This window comes from Topomyia yanbarensis, chromosome 3, assembly GCF_030247195.1.
Source record: "Topomyia yanbarensis strain Yona2022 chromosome 3, ASM3024719v1, whole genome shotgun sequence".
NCBI classification, from domain to species: Eukaryota; Metazoa; Arthropoda; class Insecta; order Diptera; family Culicidae; genus Topomyia; species Topomyia yanbarensis.
The window spans coordinates 112,944,759-112,969,230 of NC_080672.1; the positions used below are offsets into that span (position 1 = coordinate 112,944,759).

The window sequence follows — 24,472 nt, forward strand, 5'->3', positions numbered from 1 at the left end:
TCCAGGGCATAGAAGCTATTCAGCGTAAATTGTACCCTTCGTCATTTACCTTGGAGAGACCCGCTAAATCTCTCAAGTCAAGGTATCAGGACCGCTGTCTACTTATCGACCTCAATCTGCTGTCAGTTTGTCGAGATGTTTCAAGAGCAGTTTTCATTGTTGATCTACTTCAATCATGAAAAACTCCCTTCTATAGAGGTCCTCTAATTTTCATATGTAATCAGCCATATTGTGGAAGTTAACGGATGTGGTATAAATTCATGGACACCCTTAGAAGAGGAATTTAATGCATTGAGGCAAGTTATAAAACTCGACCATTTATTTTACCTACACTACTGCGATTGGCTTTAATCAAACTTGTATAGATCTAGAGTACATGAAATGGAACAGTCAGTAAAAGGGGAAAAGGATCTTAATCTCGAGGTAGTGATATATACACTCAATTCGGCTCGGAAATTTCCTAACAGATGTGTAGTCAGCAAATTTAAAAACTGATGTCTCAGTAAAGTAATATTTGTTTGCTAATTTTCGGTGAAATTTTTTCCGAGACTCAGCTATCCAACGACATTTTTACTGAGTTACATGGGTGCGTTTCGGCTTCGCCTCATCAGAAACCGACACTAACTTTATGTCGGAATAGAATAGCGATTTTCCTCCTTAGGGTGAAATATAGCATAGTGATTTCGCATAGGCCTGCTAAGCCAAGACAAGTTTCGGTTTCACTGTGTCTTATCGGCATAAACAAGAACTTCTGCTCGGACGGGACATCACGTTTGATCAGTCGTTCGATTGAAACACAAAGTGTGTTTTAGTTTTTAGGGATTTACGTCAAGCCGGCGCTAATCTATTCCGACATAAAGTTAGTGTCGGTTTCTGATGAGGCGAAGCCGAAACGCACCCATGTAATAAGTAAGGATTTGTGCCCTTCAAGTGCAAAGACTGGTTTCACCAAAAAAAATTTCGCCCTAGGGAGAAATTTTGGTGTTTAACCAATTTTCCTCTTTACGGTGAAATATAGCATACAGATTTTTACTGAGATCTCCAGCATTATTGGTCGTACGGAACTGACGGACTGCGGTGTATCGTTCTGCCACAATATTTTACCACTTTCTGTTTTTAACTCATTATATCTTAGCGTATGAAATTTCATACGCAGAACTATCCATCGTTTAACGCGTATTTACTGCAGAATTTTGGCATCTAACTGCTTTATTATTGCAATAATGGGATCATTGCACCTCATAGTTCATTGTAAAACAAGACAACTGCCATTTTTTATAATTTTGTTTACATTTTTGAACTGTGTATAGTTGGGGCAAATGGTGGCTGAAAAATAAGCAATACATTTAATTGAATTTTGTTGTTGGAATACGTGCTAATAATTCCATTATGTGAAACGTACAGGTGTAAAAGAAGTGTTGTCCATCAGAAAATCTGTAGAAATATGTCAAATAACTTGAAATTTGTTGTTTTTATTTAAGTGTACGAAATTTTTGCACGAGATATTTTCATTCTCAAAACCATTTTAAGCGGTGATTTTATTTTTCCCATAATCTTTGATACATTTTTTGGTGGAATTGAAGATATCACTTCATTTGGCTCACTTTTTGAAACCCATGGGTTATAATGGGTTAATTGAAGTGGAGTTAGTGTGACGGTAAACAATTAATGGTCATTAACCATTTTTCCATCTGAATCCGATTGGTTATATCTCGACTGTCCAGTTGTGCCATCCATTCCCCATGAGAAAATCATGATAGCTGCTATCAACGTGTGCGTCATTACTTAATGTTACTTAATAGGTTTTTTGTTACCACCTTTGTTTGTCTGATGTAAGATTGAATGAACCATTATAATTCTAGATATTGTGTGTTGAGCCAAAACCTTAACCGTTGTGGCTGCTTTAGTTGACGTTATTGTCAAGTCATCCTTATTTGGGCGACACTCTGACTTGGCTTCTCTGACCTTAACGGAATTTATAGTAATAAATGCGATATTCACTAATAAATTTAATTTGAATAGAAAGGATGAATACCTGATAATAAGGAGGGAATATATCCGCATAACGCTCCTTAGTCTCTAACCTTAATCGCGAGTAGGTGGCTTTGCTCAAATTTTGATCTAGTAAAAATCCTAATGCTTCGCTTAGAACCGTTGGTATAGGATAATGTTTTTCAAGTTGTTCCAACATTTCGGGAATGTTCTTGAAATTCTCTATAATTTTTTTAATTAAATTGCATAGGCTAACATTTCCATTTCTTTTTGCTGCAGCCTTTACGGATTCCTGAATTCGTGCAAGTTTCCTTTTCCTTTTCAAGCACAATTCATGCACTCGTTTTTTGGACGGCTTATAATTTTGAACATTATATAAACAATATAAAATGTAGAGCATTTTGCTTTCAAAAGCAAATTAATTAAGGATTAGCCTTTATTCTGTTCTGAGTAAGCGACGAATTTCTGTGAATGCTGATTTGGGAGGAAGTGCATTTTGAATCTTTTGTAGGAACTGTTCAAGGTTTCTCGAAATATTTCGAATTTTTATCGAGCACTTTCGTCTCAATTCGATAACTGTCTTTCCAAAATTGATCAAACCTTTTACATGTTTTAATTGCTACAGCTTTTGCATTCTGAGCGAAATCCTTTTTTTCATTTTCTCCTACATCAAATGGTCTCATAATTTCCTCAAACACAAAATTTATTTTAATTTTCACCTTTGGTCACTTTCCAGGGATCGAACAATTTTCTTTTATCCATTTTAACGGCACTAATACTACAAAACACTACACGCGTTCATCAAAGCAGTCGTCGGCTACTGCGATTCGATTCATGAATGGGATTGATACCAATTAAACTGTCACGACCGGTGGTATTGTTGTTTATATTTGACATCAATAGACAAAAAGCAGAAGTTGAATTTGAGATATTTTATAGTATTTTTGATGCACTTGCGGAAGAGTACAAATTTAGCTGCTACCTTTTGCAACTTTCTGAGTTAGAGGTAATTGAAAACTATCATTTTTATTTAAAAAAATGATCGTAACTCGATAACGAAAAATTATATCGGTTCGAATTCTTTAGCAGAAATATGCACAATGAAAAGTACTAAAATTGCTTCATAGAGAGTATGAAGATAGACTAGCTATTTAAAAAGTTATAGTAAAAAAACAGACTTTTTCAGAAACACCCTAAGTTAAAGAATAAAAATAATTATAACATGAAAACCAACAGTGCTATAATTTTGATGCATTTGAAAATTTTACTTGAAAAACATTTTTCTTCAAGTTCTTTGAAGTAAGGGGCCATACACAAATGACGTAGCTTTTTTCGGCGATTTTTGACCCCTCCCTCCCCCCTCGTAGCATTTGGTCACAAAATTCTAACCTCCCCCTCGTAAATAACGTAGCATTTACCTACGCCCTCCCCCTCGTCCCGTGCAAAGCGGCCGGGGGATGAAAAAAAATTACATATGTTTTACAATTATTTGAAATACATGTTTGACTATCAACATTTTCATTAAAAAGGCAAATTGGGTTCAAAATAAGCCCATTCAATGACAAATATAGTGTTAATAATTTTTTTTAAATTTTATATGGAAAGGGGAGCATGAAGAGAAGTTCTCTCAGTTCACAATCCTGCAGCCGCCAATGATTCTAAGAAGCATACGTTCATCTTAATTAAATTACTAAATTTTGTTTGGTTGAATCCGAAGTGAAAATTTAATTCAGCTACCAAACTAAGTCTGCTAGCTGGCAACATTAACTAACCAATGTAGCAAGTTAAATCCGCACACAAAATCTTTTCGTATTTTTGCGAACTTGTAATTCCGCTAAACGTAAAATTTACCTCATGAAAAACCGCGTCAAAAGTAACTTGTTTAAATTTAAATTTATTTCTCCTGGGAATGGAGGATCATTAAGTTGTTTTCTCTAAACAAAAGGTTTCATTCTTCGTAACTCTTCCTTAGATTGCTTTGCTGTTTAAAATAGATAATGGAACAACTTTTTTGATGATGCTGCTTACAAAAACTTCTAAGCCCTTTTAAAAAGTTGCTATCATGTCGAAATGTCATTGTCAGGGGAAATCTTGGAGATTCATAAACCGAACACTACTGCAAAGTATTGTTCGAATCAGCGATGGTCATATTTTATGAACGACCGCTTTCTCATGATATCTCTTCCCTAAATCTATGCATAAAATCACGAGTCAACCTTAGGTTTATGAATAATTTTCATTAAGTTGTGAACTTTTACTGTATTACTGAAGGGAAATTCAACATAGGGTAAGGTGGGGCAAATTCGACCGTTGGGTAAACCCGACCCCGCTCTGTTATCGAAAATCGAAAGTACTACGCGAACTAATATCAATGTTGTCGTGTACAGCATCGAAAATAATTATAATGGTGATATGACAGCATTTTATTAGTCTACATTGAGATGCTCAAACAACAATCAGTGTGTTTTTACAACTTTTGATTTGATTTTTGTGTATCGTTGACTACAGGATATTTCTTATTGTTAAAGTGAAAGCATAAAAAGTGTAAGTGGATTTAAATTCTTTGATTAAAGGCCTACAAAGTGCATAGATGAATTTAGTCCAACTTTTTCATCATTTTTTTTAATTGCATCGTAATGAAAAATGACGCGGTGGGGTAAATCCGACCTCTAAATAGTAGGGTTAATCCTACCGCTTTTTTGCTAAGAAAATGATTATTTATAAAATTGGAATATATTTTTATTGTCATTTTTTATTATGTTTTCGCAATGGTTCATAATTACAAACGAAAGATACAAAAACGTGATGAATATACACTGCTGGCCAATAAAATAGGTGTGTGATAGATTATTTTGTTTTTCTCTCAATCACGCATACCAAGTTGCAGCAGTCTCAATCACACCTACCGCACACAGAAGCCTTGGGATCTGTCAAGTTACTTGTGGGTTGTTGGCGCTGATTGTATTTGCAATCTTTGTCAAGATGCAAAACAAGACTACCGCAGGCTTTTTCGTGTGGTCAATATAATAGGTGTGTGAAATATATTAACGTGTTATTATTTTACATAATTCAATTATACGTTTTATTTGGTGAAGTTTGAATTCTGCGTGGTAATAAATGTATTTAAATGTTGAATTAGTCAAAGTTTTGTTATAGAATGGGTCGAGCATCTCACTGTACTCAAGTGGAACGAGTTTTGCTAAAAAAATTGTTCAAGAAGATAAGACGTATAAATAAATCGCGAATACACTGCGGCGTTCCGAAAACTTCGTTACAAATGCCTTAAAACCTTTGAAAAAAGGAAACACGCAAAACACCTAAGAAAACATCTACAGCAGCTAACCATCGTATTGCAATTTTAGGGAAATCTGATCCATTCGCGTCATCCAAGACCAATTCAGCACAAATTGGAAAAGTGGTAGGTCCGAGAACAGTTCGCTGTAGGCCGTAAACCCCAATCTTCCAGAAAGAATTGCTAAGAAGGTTCCACTATTTCGAAACCAAAGCCTTTGAAGAAAAATGCAATTTGCTTTTTAACAGCGTTAATGGGCCTGGTTCAGAAGGAATCAAAAGATGGCGACATATCCTTCGGAGGGACGAATCAAAGGTAAACCTGTTTTCCTCCGATGCACAACGAAACGTTAAACGTCCAAAAAACAAACAGTTTGATCTGCGACACACGAAAAATATGGTAAAGCACGGAGGCGAGAACAATGTTTGGGGCTTGCTTTTTGTAGAATGGCGCAGGTCCTATTCTTCGCAACGCCACTATAATGGCAAGATTCGAATGTAAGGCTAAAGGATGGACATCCTAAAGGATGTCATGCAGTCCTATGCCAAAGATAACGTGCTTTTACATGACAGTTTCAGCAAGATATTGACCAAAAACACACATCGAAGTATGTAAAGGAATGATTTCGGGATAATAAAGTGACTATAATTTAGGACCCTACCAATCTCCTGTCATCAATCCCGTAGAAAGTCTACGGAATGTACTTAAAAAGAAGTTATCCGGTCAAAATTTCAGAAATAAGGGTCGTTTGTGGGAATCAGCTTAAAAGGAATGGTACACTATACCAACGGAAAACTTATCAGCGTTTGAACGACTCAATGCCAAGACAAATGGATAAAATTTGCTTGAATAAGGGAGCTTACATAGGTTACTAGTTGTTAAAAATGTTGAAGTCTGAAAATCATTGGATTTGAAAAATTTTAATGCAATGGATTACAATACACTTATTTCATTGAACAGGTACTTTTTTGGATTTCAAGAAAGAGTTACGATGAAGCATAACATTTAATTTACAAATAAAAGTGTTCTTTTTCATATTTACGACTGTGCCTAACTATAAAATATTTGAACATAAAAATATTTTTAGAGAAAACTCAAAATTTCATGTATTTTTATCTCAAACCTATTTTATTAACCAGCAGTGTAGTATTCGTCTAGTAATTACTCCGAGAAAAATGGGAATATCTTTACGTACTACTGCTCGTAATTTTGACATTCCGAGATTGACATTGAATTCCATTTTCTTCATGCTACAATTCAATAACATAACATTCATTGATTTATTTTCAATGATAAATCCATATAATTTGGGTGGCATCTATACTACATCAACCAAAAACATAGGCGGTCGGGTTTACCTCACCATTTTTGAAAACAGCAAAAATGAACGTTTTCGTAAAACAATTGTATCTCAAAGTTTTCCCAAGATAGGAATAAAATACTATACATAGAAAGTTGTCCAGAAGTCTAACCTTTAATTTGGTATATAAAACGACTTGATCCGATGTAAAATGAGCGTTTTACAGCCAAAACCATTTACTAGGTCGGATTTGCCCCACCTTACCCTAAGTATAAAATACATGGATTTTGTTCATGGTCTTGATTTCGTCACGTAAAAACAAGATTGTTACAGAATCAATGCGTTTTTATTCACGATTTTGGAAACATTTTTTTTTTCGTGAGGACCGAGTTACCATTCGATGGAACAGTAAATTAGTCAGCTAGGCGACAGACTGAAACACGACTACCCGACTGCTAATCATAAACTCACAGACCAACTGTTGCTCCGGTCTTCCACCGTGTGACTCACTTTCTGACTTAAAACGACTGGTTTTTTATGAATTCTTTTGTGTAGACTTTTCTTCGGTCCGGTAGCCTGATGTGTCTATCATCCGAAGTCTTCTAACTTCAAAAATCGCGAGAGCAATTTGTCACTACAGTTTATTCGACTACTGCCGAACTTAGCTTCGATCCTAGATTGCGTGATGAAATGGCTCATGGTTCTTAGTAGAAAACATTTGTCAGGCATGCATTGACGAAGATTAGGGGCTCTGCAGTTAGTTCTTCACGGTATAACCTCTTCTAACTGGAAAAGTTGCATAATATTTTAGAAAAAAAATATGCTTAAATCCATCTCGAAGATCTTTTCACAATTAAATTTAGTTCACCTAATGCAATAGATGCTTTTGAATTCTGTAACACTGGGTATTCTTAATCCCTATCAGTAGTTCTCTTAAACACTTTCGAAATATATAGAAATAGAAAAACATCATTTTCATAACGTACCTGGCACCATTAATTGATCTAAAAAAAATTTTCGTGAACAAATGATGGTATAAGTTATTGAAGGTTGACAAAGCCAGTTGCCTCGACTTTCTAGTGTGGTTAAAGTTTGTCGTGCATCAAAAAAGGTAGTTAATTTATCAGGATAGGTGGTAAGCTAAAATTTCGTATCTATAGGTCATAGTGTGCTTTGTTTCTTCAGTCCTAATAGGCGGGGGATCAAGTTACCATACGTTTTTACAAAAACCTCGTTTTGGCATGGTTTATCAAAACTGCTCATATTACTGACAGGACATAGTATTCGGATTTACACATTATTCATAGCTCTTACAATTCGAATTAACTGGCGAAGATGTCGAATTTTGCAATCGAAATTTTTATTTCATTGAAAAGTTATGAGAAAAAACAAAAGTGGGTTCAAACGTACCCACTCTTCCCTGCTGTTCCCAAAAGTAAAGGGCCATATGCTAAAGCTTCGGCCAAAACTGAATATTTCAGTGAGATAGTTGGACCTACAGTTCACGGGAAGAATTTCTTGCGACGTATGTCGAAATAGTAGGTCGAGTTTCATACAAGTATAATCTTTAGTGACTGTTCTGCAAACGTTAATGTGTCGGGTTTGAATCCGGTCAAGTTTTTTGAGAATCGACAAATCTTCGAGCTTGTTTCAGGTTTCATATTCCCCGAGCATATGAATTTGGCTACGCTTATTCTAATTTTGAAACTCTCGGATTAAAATCAGATTTAATTTTGAAGATAAATTAATGCTCACATTCAAAGCGGACACGGAAAAAATGAAACCCATCAACTGCCATGGTTCTGCTTATATTAGCTTTTCAAGGATACATTTCGGTACACTATAGCGCTCGAAAGACGATAATCGTGCTAACTGACTCGCCAAGTACGAGCATCGGGTAGAGGGAAAAATTGTCCAAATAACTCCGTTATCTAGATGAGTTGAAAAGTGTCATCACTTGCTTTGCTCGTACAGGGAAAAAAAACTTTCCGCACCAGTCAGTAACTACACTGACTGGTTTACCCGCTATCGAGGTGCTGGCTTGCGCTTTTGTGTTCTACGCGATAGACACAGTGACAGTGACCAAAGTCGAAGCATTCCGGTGCGGTGGCAACCGACCGTGCCGGGCGCAATCAACGAGTAACAAATTGGTACCCACAAACTGCTGTCCCTGGTTCCGTTCTATCAGGAAAATATTTTTTTCGCTCTTTGTACGTACCCTCACAAACGACACTCACTCCAACCCCACCCCACGGAGCCATTCCGGTCGGATCGAAATCGTTGAACATGCTGGGCATTACTATTAACATGTCACTTTGTTTCATTTCGAATAAAAGCTTTTTTTGTTCCTGTTGTCCCGACCCACACCAACTTGTCAAATTCTCCCAAGGAAACGGAAAGCAAAAACGAACTCACGACAGGGGACGAAATTGTACATCAATCAAAATTTTAAATTGTGTCATTCGCATTCTCACTTCCGGTCGGGTGGTTGGTTAAAAGCTTTTTTTTTCTAAACGAGTCCCATCCGACATAAAATTGAAACTCGCCCATCCTGTCTGGATGAAGTAAAATCAGTGCTTCGTTTCTGAATGCCTCTCGCACCGGAGATGGGGACCGTAGAACTAAACTTGATTGCAGCACTATTGCCCACTTATTCGGGTCTTGCTTTTTTGACCCCAACCGGCACAATTCACACAGCCTCACAGTACGGGGAGAGAAACGATCATTGCGCGACTCTGAATAGTTGAGTTGATGAAGTGTGTGTGCAGTTTGGTAAACGAGATCCGGAGCAGCACGCAGAAAAAAAAACGCAGCCATGAAACAACATTTGAGAGTTGTAGGCGTGTGGCAGTGACGGTTTTCTGATTGTATCCCGGGAGCGCGTCGAACTGTGAATTGCAAGCCGAAATCATGGCGATGCAGACAGAACATTGGAAGGTACGAATGATTTGATGGGTTACGCGTTTTTAAAGTACACTTTCTCGACTTGATGAGATGATTGACATCTACGCTAGATATATGTGCACTGTGCTATAGAAATCCATTTACTGTTATTCTCATACCTATAACAAGCGATTGTATCGAACCACATAATCTTCAGTTGTAGTGAGTAGATTTTTAGCAGCGTCACTGTACGACCGATGTAGATTTCTGGGGTTACAGAAAATTAGAACGCTCTTATGAGAAGTTGCGCGCTTGTTAAAAGGCCAAATGTGTATTGAAGAATATGAAAGATGCATTATTCAGTTGCACCATGTACGTAATGTCGTACTGATGGGATTCAATACTTACGGCTTAACAGTACACACGAAATTGGTATAACGTTTAAACCACGACGAAAAATTTTTTTAGTATATGAAAAATTGAAAATTTGGTTTTGGTGGACATCACAATTGATTCTATACGACACGACTTTGAGATGTTCGATCTCGTTTTATTATTTCGGCTGGTTTTACTCAGTACTAATAGAATCACAGGAATCGACCGAATTTCCTCACATACAACAGGTCCCAAGTTAACACATACTGAAGTACTGTTTGGTTGTGTGATGTACATACATGTAAAGCTACCGAAATTCGTTATTCCAACGTTTATTATCTTTGCGGTAATAGGGGTTTGATACCAAAAGGCGCAATTACTTGGTCTACTACCAAAATGATTACAGAATCTTAACCAAAAGTAACAGAAACTTACTCGCCTTATTTTGCTGTGACCTTGTAGTCTATCTACAGTAGATTTCATGCCTTTTCAATTAATGCTTAATTCATAAAATCTGTTCGCTAGCTTTTTCGCAGTCGGCCGACTCGGCATCACCGATTTTCAAGTTGTGTATCCTCCACAAATTCGACAATGGGCTTTTGAAACGTATAAGTAATAATTCGATTAAAACAATAAAAATATCTCAATTTACAAACTGTTGTACAATACCTGTTAAGGGGGCGTCTGGTGTAGTGCGTAAAAATATCGACTTCTATATTATCCGCCTAATTGTTAGTATTGAATCTTTAGAATAGTCTCCAAAAATCTTGGGGATCACACTGAACTTCCTTGGGACCGTACACAAATGACGTAGCTTTTTAGGCGATTTTCAACCCCTCCCTCCCCCTTGTAACCTTTGGTCGCAAAAATTCTAACCTCCCCCTTATAAATAACGTAGCAAACAGCTTCCAGCGTACTGGTGGAGCGAGGAGCTCGGAACATTCCACGCAATCTACTTCAGAGATAGAAGATACGCCATGGGTGCTAGCACCGAGGCGAACAGAGAGGAGCGTGTGTTCCGTGCCGCAAGCGCCGCATTGAAACGTGAGATAAAGCGAAGCAAATCGATTTGCTTAGCAAATCGTAACAAATCGATTTGCTTAAATTTGCTTAAACGAGCTGTGCCAGGATGCTGACGCCAACCCTCTGGGGCGACGCATACCACGTGACAATGACGTAGTTCAGAGGGCCCATACGCCTTTGGAAATGTGCCCTGATAAACTGAAGGTTATCGTAGAAGGGCTCTCCCCGGGTCACGATCCAATGACATAGCCGATTATGCCGTAGAGCGGGACATTACCGAAGTGATGCACGTCTCCAGCGAGGAAGTCGTGGCATTGGCAAAGGGTTTAAAGATGAAGAAAGCGCCGGGACCAGCTGGAATCCCCATCATCACATTTAGCGCGGCAATCCAGATACTCCCGGATATGCTCAGAAAAGTGTTTCAAAAGCTTCTAGACGAGAGCCACTTCCCTGGCAAATGAAAGATACAGAATTTAGTGCTACTGCCTAAACCAGGTAAGCCCCCCGAGGGTCCACAGTCCTATACAGATTTCTCAAATGAACATCGCACACAATGTTCGCTCTGGTTCTGTGTTCATATTAAACCCAAACTACGTGTACGAACTCGAACACGCTATTTCGTACCTAAACACGTGCAAATGTTCGTCTGCACAATCGAAACCCATGTACGTACACGGTGTGCTCCACATAGGTTCGTGGCACTAGTTTTCTCTTTCTCACTCTCATCATCACTAGCGTTGACTCTTTTTGCCTTGTGTGAATCGTTCTCGTATACGCACCCGGTGTACGTACACGGATGTTTGACGTAGAGTTTGTACATCGTTCGCTTGGGTTCGATGTTCGAGGCAAACCTGTACATCGAGACGAAGCATGTTTGAGGTTGAATGCTTGCACGAAATTTTGTACACATGTACAAACTTGTCGATGTTCATGGGAAGTCTGGTCCTATAGACCAATATGCCTGCTGGATATGCTCGGGAAACTCTTGGAGTGGATTGTCCTTAGCAAGCTGACAATATTTATGAAAAGCGATGACGGTTTGTCGAAAACCCAGTTTGGATTCCGGAATGGCAAGTCTGTGTCACCCAAACAGAAAAGAAGAGGAAATCGATACTGTGTCTTGATGACGATAGACGTCAAAACGCGTTCAATAGCGCAAGCTAGAAAGCGATTGCGAAATCACTGCATAAAATGAGGGTCCCTAGCGGCCGCTGTAGTATTCTAAAGAGTTATTTCCAGAACCGGGTGCTTATCTACACCCAAAATCCGACGAACAAGTTTCCATTGCCTTCGGATAAGATTCTATTATCTTTACTGTAATAAACCATGCAATTGCGCATTCGGGTTCTAAACTAAAAGATAGTAAGCATGAGAATGACAAACTGCGAAAACTGCACATGTTGTGCGATGAAAATGCAGAAGCAAAAAATTTGTCAGTATGTGTAGAGTTCCGCTCCTTCCGCGTGTATTTGTGACGCGCTCGGTTCATTTGCTTGTATTGGTAACATTACATATTGTATGTGTAGTGGTTGAGTTGTATCCGTTCGAGAGCATCGTCCTATTTTTGATAGACAATAGATCAATTTGGAAAACGACTTGCTCAATAACTGTTCTATGTCGTTCCAGATAGCCACAAACGATCCAACTCAGCCAACGAAATAATAACTACTTGGTCTACTTGGTCGCAAGCAAATGGTGACATTACAAGCGACTAGCCGGCAATCCGCCATTGATCAGTGGTTATGTGAAGTTACACGATCCCATGTTTGGACTTATTTTTTGGGTATCTCGTTATTTTTTATGAATTTGTAATAATCGAACAATATTCTGGTTGCAGTTCAAAATCGAAATAGTGAACTTGTGCCTTTCGATTTTCTCCTATTTTCAGCGTGCGAAGCTAAAGCGCAACTGGTGTAGATGATGCGCAAGTTGATTCTCTAACATATACTCAAAATGCGCTTTAGTTGCCCACTCTGCAAATAGGGAAAAAAACGAAAGGCGCAAGACATTTTTTCGATTGTCAACTGCAACCAGAATATATTATGCAACTCTAAATTATTTACACTGCTGGCCAATAAAATAGGTGTGTGATAGATTATTTTGTTTTTCTCTCAATTACGCATACCAAGATGCAGCAGTCTCAATCACACCTATTGCACACAGAAGCCTTGGGATCTGTCAAGTTAATAGTGGGTTGTTGGCGCTGATTATATTTGCAATCTTTGTCAAGATGCAAAACAAGACTACCGCAGGCTTTTTCGTGTGGTCAATATAATAGGTGTGTGAAATATATTAACGTGCTATTATTTTACATAATTCCATTATACGTTTTATTTGGTGAAGTTTGAATTCTGCGTGTTAATAAATGTATTTAAATGTTGAATAAGTCAAATATTTGTTACAGAATGGGTCAAGCATCTCGCTGTACTCAAGTGGAACGAGTTTTGCTAAGAAATTTTGTTCAAGAAGATAAGACGTATAAATAAATCGCGAATACACTGCGGCGTTCCGAAACCTTCGTTACAAATGCCTTAAAACCTTTGAAAAAAGGAAACACGCAAAAAACCCAAGAAAACATTTACAGCAGCTGACCATCGTATTGCAATTTTAGCTAAATCTGATGTATTCGCGTCATCCAAAACCAATTCAGCACAAATTGTAAAAGTGGTAGGTCCGAGAACAGTTCGCTGTAGGCCGTATAATGCCAATCTTCCAGAAAGAATTGCTAAAAAGGTTCCACTATTTCGAAGCCAAAGACTTTGAAGGAAAATGCAATTTGCTTTTCAACAGCGTTAATGGGCCTGGTTCAGAAGGAATAAAAAAATGGCGACATATCCTTCGGAGGGACGAATCAAAGGTAAACCTGTTTTCCTCCGATGCACAACGAAACGTTAAACGTCCAAAGTACAAACAGTTTGATCTGCGACACACGCAAAATATGGTAAAGCACGGAGGCGAGAACAATTAGGTTTGGGGCTTGCTTTTCGTGGAATGGCGCAGGTCCGATTCTTCGCAACACCACTATAATGGCAAGATTCGAATGCAAGGCTAAAGGATGGACATCCTAAAGGATGTCATGCAGTCCTATGCCAAAGATAACGTGCTTTTACATGACAGTTTCAGCAAGATATTGACCAAAAACACACATCGAAGTATGTAAAGGAATGATTTCGGGATAATAAAGTGACTATAATTTCGGACCATGCCAATCTCCTGTCATCAATCCCGTAGAAAATTTACGGAATGTAATTAAAAAGAAGTTATTCGATCGAAATTTCACAAATAAGGATCGTTTGTGGGAAGCAGCTTAAAAGAAATGCTACCCTATACCAACGGAAACTTATCAGCGTTTGAATGACTCAATGCCAAGACAAATGGATACAATTTGGTTGAATAAGGGAGCTTACACAGGTTACTAGTAGTTAAAAATGTTGAAGTCTTAAAATCATTGGATTTGAAAATTTTAATGCAATGGATTACAATACACCTATTTCATTGACCAGGTACTTTTATGGATTTCATGGAGAAGAAAGAGTTACGATAAAACATAACATTTAATTTACAAATAAAAGTGTTCTTTTTCATATTTACGACTGTGCCTAACATTAAAATATTTGAACACAAAAATATTTTTAGAGAAAACTAAAAATTTCATGTATTTTTATCTCACACCTATTTTATTGACCAGCAGTGTATGTTTCATAGATTTTCAATATGCTACACAGATTTCCAAAAATTGTAGTTCGGCTTTTCCTGGGTCATTCAGTCTGAATTTTACATCAAAAGTCACAAAATTTAATTTTACTTATCAGAACCTGTAAAATCCTAGTATCACACAAAAAAAGACGTCGCTACATTGTTTAAGTCAAATGTAATTTTCATTTTTTCTAAGAGTGCAGATATCTGAAACCTCGCGCTCAATTTTTGCATCGTGCGAAAACTGAAAAAAGGTCGACACTCCTTGTTTTAAGACAATTTGTACATTTTCCTTAACAAAGAGTTGCACAGATTTTTATATAGGGGAAGATGGGGTAAAACGCACCCCTTAAGGAAATAGGATCATAACTCAGTTATATTGCTTATTGTTTATTGTTTATGTATATCAACAGGCTATGCTGTTATGCCCCAATAATAAAATAATTAATTAATTAACATAAAATACAAAGATTATCATTACAATACACAATTAAGACACATTATACCATACAAATAACATAGTAAAACATATTATCGAGTATGGACAACACTATTAGTCAGTATGGTTCTGATTCTGACAGCATACTCGCAAACCGACGACAGAGCGTCACGCGTGGAAGATGGTAGTCGAAGACCGAAGCGACTCTATTGAAGGTCCTCTGGATACCGTTGATCGCTGTGTTCATCCCGTAGTTGGTTCGATGAAATGGCAACCGTAGCATGAGTCTGTGCCTTAGAGCTCTGGGGAGGACGTTGAGCGAGATATCTTGCAAAAAGGCAGTACAGTCGATCCTATTCTGCAGAACGTCTGCTACTAAAAGCGCCTTGGCGAGATCCCGCCGGGTTCGCAGGGTGTCCAGGTCAATAAGTAGACAACGACTTTCGTAGCGGGGTAACCGATGCGGATCTAGCCACGGTAGCCTGCGCAAAGCGAATCTAATAAATCTTCGTTGTATAGATTCTATTCTTTCCGCACTGTTCAAGTAGAAAGGACTCCACACTGCGGAGCTGAACTCAATAGTTGGGCGGACCAATGCACAGTACAATGACTTCAAACAGTGTACATCGGTGAAGTCTCTAGTTATTCGCATGATGAGGCCCAGCGTTTGTGATGCTTTACCGACGATGAACGAGACGTGCTGTTTGAAAGTCAGTTGGGCATCCAGGATAACTCCAAGATCTTTAACGTGTGGGTGACGCGATCGATTTCAACTTCCCCCAAGGTGTATTTGAAGCGAATAGGTTGCTTTTTCCTTGTAAAGGAGATCACAGAGCATTTACTAGGGTTGACGATCATTCCATTTAAATCACACCAAGCTGCGAAACTGTCCAGTTGTTTTTGTAGGAAATGGGCATCAGCAATCGAATGAATCTGTGCATACATTTTCAAGTCATCCGCAAAAGGACAGACGAGGTCCTTCGAAAACATGGTTTACATCGTTGAAATACAATAAAAAATTATCGGTCCAAGATGACTTCCCTGTGTAATACCGGAAGTAGCTTTAAACTTATCTGACTGTGGATCATCTAAAGTGACATTCATCCACCGGTCGGTAAGATAACAATTTAACCATTTAAGGAGTGAACCATGTTATCCTAGTCTCTGCAACTTGGCAACGGCTATAGCGTGGTTAATCTTGTCGAAAGCTGCCGACAGATCAGTGTAAATAACATCCGTTTGATTCCGTTCCGCCATAGTCGTAGTGATGAATGAGGTAAGACACAGCAAATTCGTAGTAGTCGAGTGTCCGGGCATGAAATCGTGTTGGCCATCGCTCAGGTATTGCTTGCAGTGATTGAAAAGAGGCTCCATGACGATAAGTTCAAACAGCTTTGAAACGGCGCAAAGAGATGTGATGCCACGGTAGTTGTCGATGTCATTCCTTTTACCTTTTTGCCTTTCTCATATAGAAAGGTTATGCAATCACTCTGAAAAACGTCAACCTAATCCCGGCCAAAATTTTCTGGATTTTAACAGGGGCGTAGTTGATGGTTTACGGAGAGGGGTTACACCCCCCCCTCTACTGTTCGCGCCCCTCCTTTAAAAATCTCCTTAAATCACCCCTCAGACCACCACCCCATCCAGCCCTCATACCCCTCCCTTTCAACCCCATCATCTTTAAACCACCACTATATCACAAAGCATACCAATTTAAGCTGGGGAGTCGTTCGTTCATGGGACTTTCGCCCTCCTCACATACCCACCCCCGCATATTTTGTCATGTTAGCAAGCAGATAACATTGATCTAATGCTGATTAGGCTAATGAAGTATGATATTTTTTTGTTTCAAGTGTTTCACCGTCGACACGTAGCTCATCAAGTTCGTGGCTGGCATGCCATTGTGTATAAGTGCAAAGTGTACTAAGAATGTAATGGACATTTCCACGATTATGTTGAACATATAAAGTCTCCGTGCCATAGTTTAGAGAAATGAGAAAGGCACAATTGCACCGCTAGGTGGATTAAAACAGGTTTTTATATACAGGAAACATATGTGCGTATTTCCAGAATGAGGGGAAAATTCCCTTAGATAAAGACAGTTGGAAAATGTGACGAAGTGGAGACAGCAAACGATCGACATGATGCTTCAAAAGAACAGACGGTATTCCATCAGGTCCCGGTTTATGAGTTGACTTCAATTGGCGGGCTTCTCGGGTAAACATTGCATCGTCTACATCCATTTGACTAAAAGTCTGTGCTTGCAAAGGGATGTTTCTGGCGGCGGCGGAAATATGCTCAGGAGGTAAAACTTCAGCATTGAAAACACTGGCGAACTTTATGGAGAAGAGACGACAGATTGCATTGTTATCGGTACCCATTTCTCCGTTCAAAGTCATCGTCGACGGGAGACCAGACTCTTTGCGTTGCTCGTTGATATATTTCCGAAGCGAGTTTGGATTCGATTTGAATTTGCGTTGAACATTGCGTTTATGATGCAAGTAACAACGTTTGCTTACTTTTTTGTACTCGATGTCAAGCCTCACATAATAGTTCCTGAGTGACATAGTGCGATATTTTGTAAATTTTCTTAAGGCGGCTCGCTTTACTGTTTTGAGTCGCCGTAACTCAGCGGAATGCCACGGCGGATGTACCCCATTGCGGTTTACCTTCTTCGGAATGAATCTATCGATGATATACGCCATGACATGTGTGAATGTCTGCGCTGCTTGTTTAACATCATTGCTATCGAGAATGCCGTCCCAGTCAAACTCTGCTAGAAAAACCTCGATCCTGCGATGGTTTGCATTGCGATAGTCGTAGAAAACCGGGTCAGGAATTATCTCAGCTACACGGGGTCGATTTCGATTCATCACGACAACGAGAGGCCGGTGATGGGGGACAACTTTCACCAGTGAAGCTGGCGCGGCATAAATAGTTGGAGCAACGTCCTGGGCGCTTACGAAGCAGAGGTCCAAACTACGGCCATTTTCGTTAACCACTTCGTTGATTTGAAAAAGCGTAGCTGTGCTGTAGCTGTCGAGAAGGTTGATTGAACTTGCATGAAACACGGAATTATCAGGGTCAGGATACAGGAAGCCACTATGAGATGGTTGCCACGACAGTCCTGGAAGATTAAAATCACCCAGAATAGCGATTTCGTCGACTGGAGCCATACGTGTCATAACATGCGAAATTGACTGGATGTGAGCATCGATCAACATTGAGTCACGAATGCGATCCGGTGGGAAATAAACTGCACATAGAAAAAGGGTTCGGTCACCAAGCTCAATAGCTACCCAGATTTGTTCAACGCATTTCCACGCATCGTCCTCAACAACTCTAGCTTTCAGTTGTTTATGCACAGCAACATCAACGCCTCCGCCACTTAGCTTTTTACTGTTACATGGATTTCGGTCGCAGCGAAAGACTTCGTATTCTGGTCCAAATATCTGAGACGAAAAAGCGCGACAGTCGAGCCATGTTTCAGTCAGCGTGATGATATCGTAGCAGTGGTCAGCAACAGCTAGCATGTAGTCATCCATGGTGGAGTTCATTCCGCCGACGTTCTGGTAGTAGAGCAACAAGCTGTCTTGTAGACGTATCGTTACTGTACTCGGTGTGGTTTGTTGTCTTGGACCAGCTGCGTTTAAATATCGATGGCGAGGGTTGGAGGTTGGAGGCCGGCTAGAAGCGACAGAAATGTCAGGGGACGAATTGTCGAAAATATCATCGTACTTGCCTGGGAAACGATTTCGGAAGACCTCCTTTCCAGACCTAAGCACAGGACCGGGACGGCTGCAGGTCGCTGGCAGGAAGGGCTCGACTGTGCTTGGAGGATTGGAGGCTTCCTTAAAACTTGCGGCAAATATGCGTCCCGGTGTCCGAATTGAGAGGTTGACATCACAGTTCATTATTCCCCTGTTTTCATTTCCGACTCTGATGAGATAATTTCCGGATCGTTGTTTCTCGGAGGAACAGTTGGACGCCAAAATTTTTTGCTGTTTCTATTATCCGAAAACTCACGATACATTATCCCTTTTGGCCATGTGGAAGTTGATAGCGATTTAGTTTTCAAATCGGCGCTAACGCCAATTTTGAATGAGACAAATGACAGTGTGTTGATGTCCCTGCCTTTAGCATCTAGTCGAACCACATTTACGTCATCTGTTTCTAACCGTTTCTTGGCTAGCGCACACACCTGTTCAGTCGTAACGTCTTTGGCAATCCGTGACAGATATAACCAGAATTTTGGTTGGACATCTGGTACCACTTCAATATCTGTGGATGGTGAAAGAGTGCTACCGGTTCCTTGTAACAGCGGTGGTTTCTGACGAGTGGCAGCATTTTCTCTAGTGTTGAACAATCTACGCCCTTTCGTGATTTGTGGTTGTACAGCATCACGTTGGGACGTTTTCGGTGTGAACGTGCTGGAGCTAATTAGAGCGGCGAAATTTGTTCTGATTTCAGTCTTCAGTTCACTCAGAATTTCCGATTTCAAATTGTCCAGATTGTTTTGTGCTAGTTCCTGGCCAGCTTCATTTGCAGAACGGGTGTATCATTCATTAGTGAGCTACATGGCACACACATCCAAAACAATTGATTATTTTCTTCTACCTCGTCAAGCACGTCGTGTTTGACACCACTGCAGCAGGGATGGAAGGCGGTATTGCAGAAGCCTCGGCAAATAATATAGCCCTCCGTAATGCCACTATCACAGACGGGGCAAATCATTTTGCTTGGCGTGAAATGAAGGAACGATCACTTTTTTTTTCTTCTTCACGGCAAGACTCGAATGTAAACAACGCTTTCGACAAACGGTACGGTTGCAGAGTGGAGTGCGATTAGATTACAGCAAAACGGGTGCTTGGTTTTCTCTACACAATAAACAATGACGATCAATTCCTCAGCGAGATAATTTGTTTCGACGATTTATTAATGTTTTCTCCGACTTTGCGTGTAAACTTCACCACACTGGTACGCACTTTACACTTCCTTATACAATATCACAAACTGCAATAGGATCAGCGATTTTTGCGTGTGAAATTTGTTAAAAACATCAGAGAGTAATCAAAGACCGACTGATATAACTTTTTTTAGAACATCAATTGTGAGAATTTAATTAATGATATCGTTTAGCCAACATTTTCCTCAGTAATCACCATCATAACGCTTTGAAAAATATTCAAAAGCATGGAAAAGCATGGAAACGGGGCATAATGCACTACAACAACGAGGCAGGATGCACCACAACCACGGGGCAGAATGCTTTATGAACAAGCAAGTAGTTTTGTTTTTTTTTTTTTTATTTCAATTATAGAGGTTTTAACCTTAAGGTCATTCGCCTCTTCGGGTTAGAAAAATCTCTTAGGAAAAATTTCTAACCCTATGTGCGGGGTCGGGACTCGAACCCAGGTGCGCTGCGTACAAGGCAATCGATTTACCAATACGCTACGCCCACTACCCAGTAGTTTTGTTTTCTAACGGGATTTCACAAAAGTATTACATTAAATAGTCTTAGGTTTAGCAATTAGTAGGTTTTCGGAACGATTTTTCTGTTTTCGATTAAAAAATCAGCTAAATTAAAGAAGAGGGTCTTTTGCCCCCGATGGTTCAGAAATAGAAATTTAGCAAAAAGTGTTTAGTAGATTTTTCACATATAGTGCGACAGAATAATGAACAACGGTATAAAGAGAACTGGAATGCACTGATATAGTAGGAAAACAGTATTTAAAAGAGCTAAAAATCCTGGTTGCACGAACCACAATAACTACATGAGAAGAGCATGTTGTTGTTTATGGTTTATTTCTCGAGCTGCTATTGATGTATGGTTATCAAACTTTGACAGTATATGTTCACTACGGCGGACTTCCAACTGGTGTTACCCTTTTCTAGAAATTTTCAGCAGTTTTCGATACAAGCAAGGGGTGCATTTTGCCCTGGGGGCGCGTTTTGCCCCATCTTCCCCTAACAAGTCGATCAATTGTCTACACTACAGACCTACACGGGAACAGTACATTGTCAAGTGCCACATAGTAACGGCGAGAGGCACTGGTCATCGCTCCCACAGCCAGAATAAAGGGTGGGAATATATGACACAGTGCTCTCGCCACTCTCTGTCGCTCTTCGCTGTTTCTGTTATTTTTGCTTCCGTCTAAAAAACGATTTTTTATTAGAATTGACTTCTTTTATCTATATTTCACCTACCTCCAGTAGGGTTACGAATGCTTGTCGGCTTTGTATAAGAGTCGGACGCATTCTTTTCTTCCCGTGTGTAATAAATCCTTGCCTTAGTGCCAACGGCAGTGCGTAAAACGATAGGAAAATGGCTCTATCTAAAACATAATAAACAATTAACATCTTAGCATACCATTATATAGTAAAATCACTGATAAGTAAGGATAACACTTCCCACTCCGAGAAAACTAGTTTCCCTGTCGTTGCTTCGAATCGCCGCAGTTAAAAGCTAGCATTCCATACGGCAGTTATTTCCGGTTGCTTGCTCAATGATGTTGAATTCAGTTTTATTTTTGCGGCTGAAAATCATTAAAATGTTTTTTAATAAGATCAATTATATGAATATTTGATAACATACCCAGACAAGCATCCCGCTCGTCTGAAGGCAGGTTGTGCCAAACAGTTATTTTGGGTTTGCTCGTGGATTCTGGACCAGTTATCAGCTTCGTTTCTCTTTTTAGAAGTGGATCGTGTTGTAGCATGTACTTTTACCTTGTAAACAGCAATCCGGTTGGTCCCTTCGTGTCCAATTGTGGCTCATCGGAGAGCTCATCGCAAATAATTCTTACCATTTGGTGAAAATCTTGAGAGGTTATCCGACCTTGGCCAATTGTCAAGAAATGGTCCACCATTGCGTCTTTGATCCATTTACGACAGTCCTGCGTATATATCTTGCGCCCGTCCTGAATCTTGTATATTGATAGAAATTTCAATCCTGCATGGTGTAGTTTACAAATGTCTAGAAGTTTCTATAAATGATATTGAGGTTAATTCAAATGTATGTTAAAATAACAGAGACTAAGAATCGCATCATTTTCGTGTACGTACAAGCAAACTGATAGAATACACTTTGAAGGAATATCAAGAAGGAACTTTAATTTAGCAAAGCACAGTTATAGCCCGATAGTAATAGCGAAACATATTCAAGTGCAGTTACTCTTCCATGCATACACACATACACACAAGAGGACAGTAGAGACAGGAAGGACAAGAGACTAGGCACTTAATGACGTAGTTGAGCGTCGGCTAAGACTACTATCTTCCTAGCTCTTCCAAATCAGGGTAAGGAGAAGCAGATTGTAACATGCCAGTTTCCGTGACTCCAAAAGGGACAAGAACCTCGCCATGAAATGGAAGGCTTAGCGGACCCAAGGGGCAGATACTCGAGGAAGCTGTCGTTGCACGCCACTCAACAGGGAGAAAGCTGGAGTACCTTTGTATATCGGAAGAAGAAATACGGGAAACAACAAAAGTGGAAAGAGGTGCAAAATGTGGAATAGAAAAGGAAAGGATAACCTCCAGCTCGTCAGAAAGTGCCAAAGGAAGAATCTGTGCTCGTCAAAGCCAACGACGTGACAACGTATGCAGCTATGCAGCGCTGCTCAAGAGGGCCAGAGAGGTCGCGGAACTAAGGGATTTTGGGGAAACGTGATAAGAGTCAGGGGTACCCAAAAAGGTGAAATGCTCCTCGAGCTGAAGAAGAATTCCACGACGAGCCAACCAAACCAATGTTTTCACCAAGAAGTTAAAGCATTAAACCCGTAGATGGTGATTGTGTACAAGGACCTTGATGAAATCACGACGGAAGACGAGCTGAGAGGAGCACTGAAGCAGCAGTGTAACCTGGGCGAGGTGCACATGACGATCAGGTAAAGGAAAGGGATGCGGAGGAACTCAGCGATGATTCGTTTACCGGTAACCATGGCCGACAAGGTGCTGGAGGTAGGCAAAGTTACGGTTGGATGGTCAAGATGCCCATTGAGATCCGCCCCACAAGTGAATAGCGGAGAACTTCTTCAAGTGCTTGAGCTTTGGACATTTGACAGGAGTGTGCAAAGGCCCTGACTTGCTGGAAATACGAGAGACTGCAGGCAGAGACCGACGTGCATGCTTTGCACGAAAACGACCGTCAGACTTCAGGGTGGCTTCAAATGTCCTGCTTACAAGAGGGCGACTGGAGGCCAACGGTAATAAAGATAATCCAGACAAATTTGAATTACTGTGACACCGCACAACAACTGTTGGGCAGTAGGGTGGGACAAATAATAGATTCCAGCTCCGAGCAACTTTGTGCTTTTGTAGGAAATTTAACAAAGAAACAAAGTCTCGAGAACTATGAAACGATCTGACGCTTGAGAAAAAAGTTATTAAGCTGAAACCAATTGATGCTCTGACGATTGATAAAATATTCATTGTTTCTAGCACCACTGTTGTTGGTTGTCCAATTATATGCAATTTTGTTTTGATCTTCTTTTAATGTGTCTAAATCATTTATCTATACTGTTTGACCACTTCGCAAGAGTTTTGAGGGATAAATTGAGTCTTCTTTTGTACCGTAAAACGGGGGGACATTGATCAGTTTTTCTACATTTTTTCGAATAACTTTCTTCAAATCAGGTAGATGTAACTGTTTGCATTTTTAAAAGAAGTACTGGTACCCAAAGATTGAAAACGTCCAAATTGTTTGGTAATTTATTTCGTCTTACTATTAAAATAAAATAAATTTGTTGTAAATTTTCATTCGTTGTTTTCGGGGTAACTTTGATCAGCAAAATATAAGATATAAGATAACAATAAGAAATAACGCTCCAAATGCAGTGTAGATTGCATATCGGCAGGCGATTTTTTGACCCGTTATTGTGTCGTCTCGTAAGAAAACAAAATTACCTGGAAGCATACGGCTGACTTTTACCGCACTTTTTCAGGAAAACAGTCGAAATAAAATAGTTAGCATTAAAAATCTCGGATGTTTTAAATAAATCATTGGACAAAAATATTTACGGTTTCTAAAAACGCGATCAGTTCAGTTGAAGTTGGTTGATTTCATTTATATACAAAGAATTGTTTGAACAGATTGAAACGATGCATGAAAGTTGTATTATTTTCAATTTGAATTTTTGTTCATAATAGGTACACTAAATGACGAAATAATCCTTGCCGGTAGATGCTGAACATGTTTAGAATATGGTTTGTATTTTGTTTTGATGATTTTGTTAGAGAAAATCATCTTATCGTACGTTACTGAAAAAAGTCTCATTTGATCAAACTTACCCCGGTGATCAAAGATACCCCGTTGTACGGTACATAATAAGAGAAAATTAAAGAATTTGTATATAATTCGACCGTCTGTAGCATTGATGCTAGGAAAAGTAAAATTTTCATTAATCTTCAGGGCATCAATCGGTTTTTGCTTAATAACTTTTTCCACAAGCATCAGATCGATTCGTGGTCTTCT

General features: G+C 39.4%; 1 protein-coding gene across 1 annotated transcript in view; it reads left to right on the top strand.

Annotated features, from left to right (window-relative positions):
• LOC131689725 (protein O-mannosyl-transferase TMTC1-like) overlaps positions 1 to 24,472 on the top strand; it is a 739,528-nt gene that overhangs the window by 186,731 nt on the left and 528,325 nt on the right. The gene's annotated exons all lie outside the window — the stretch shown is intronic.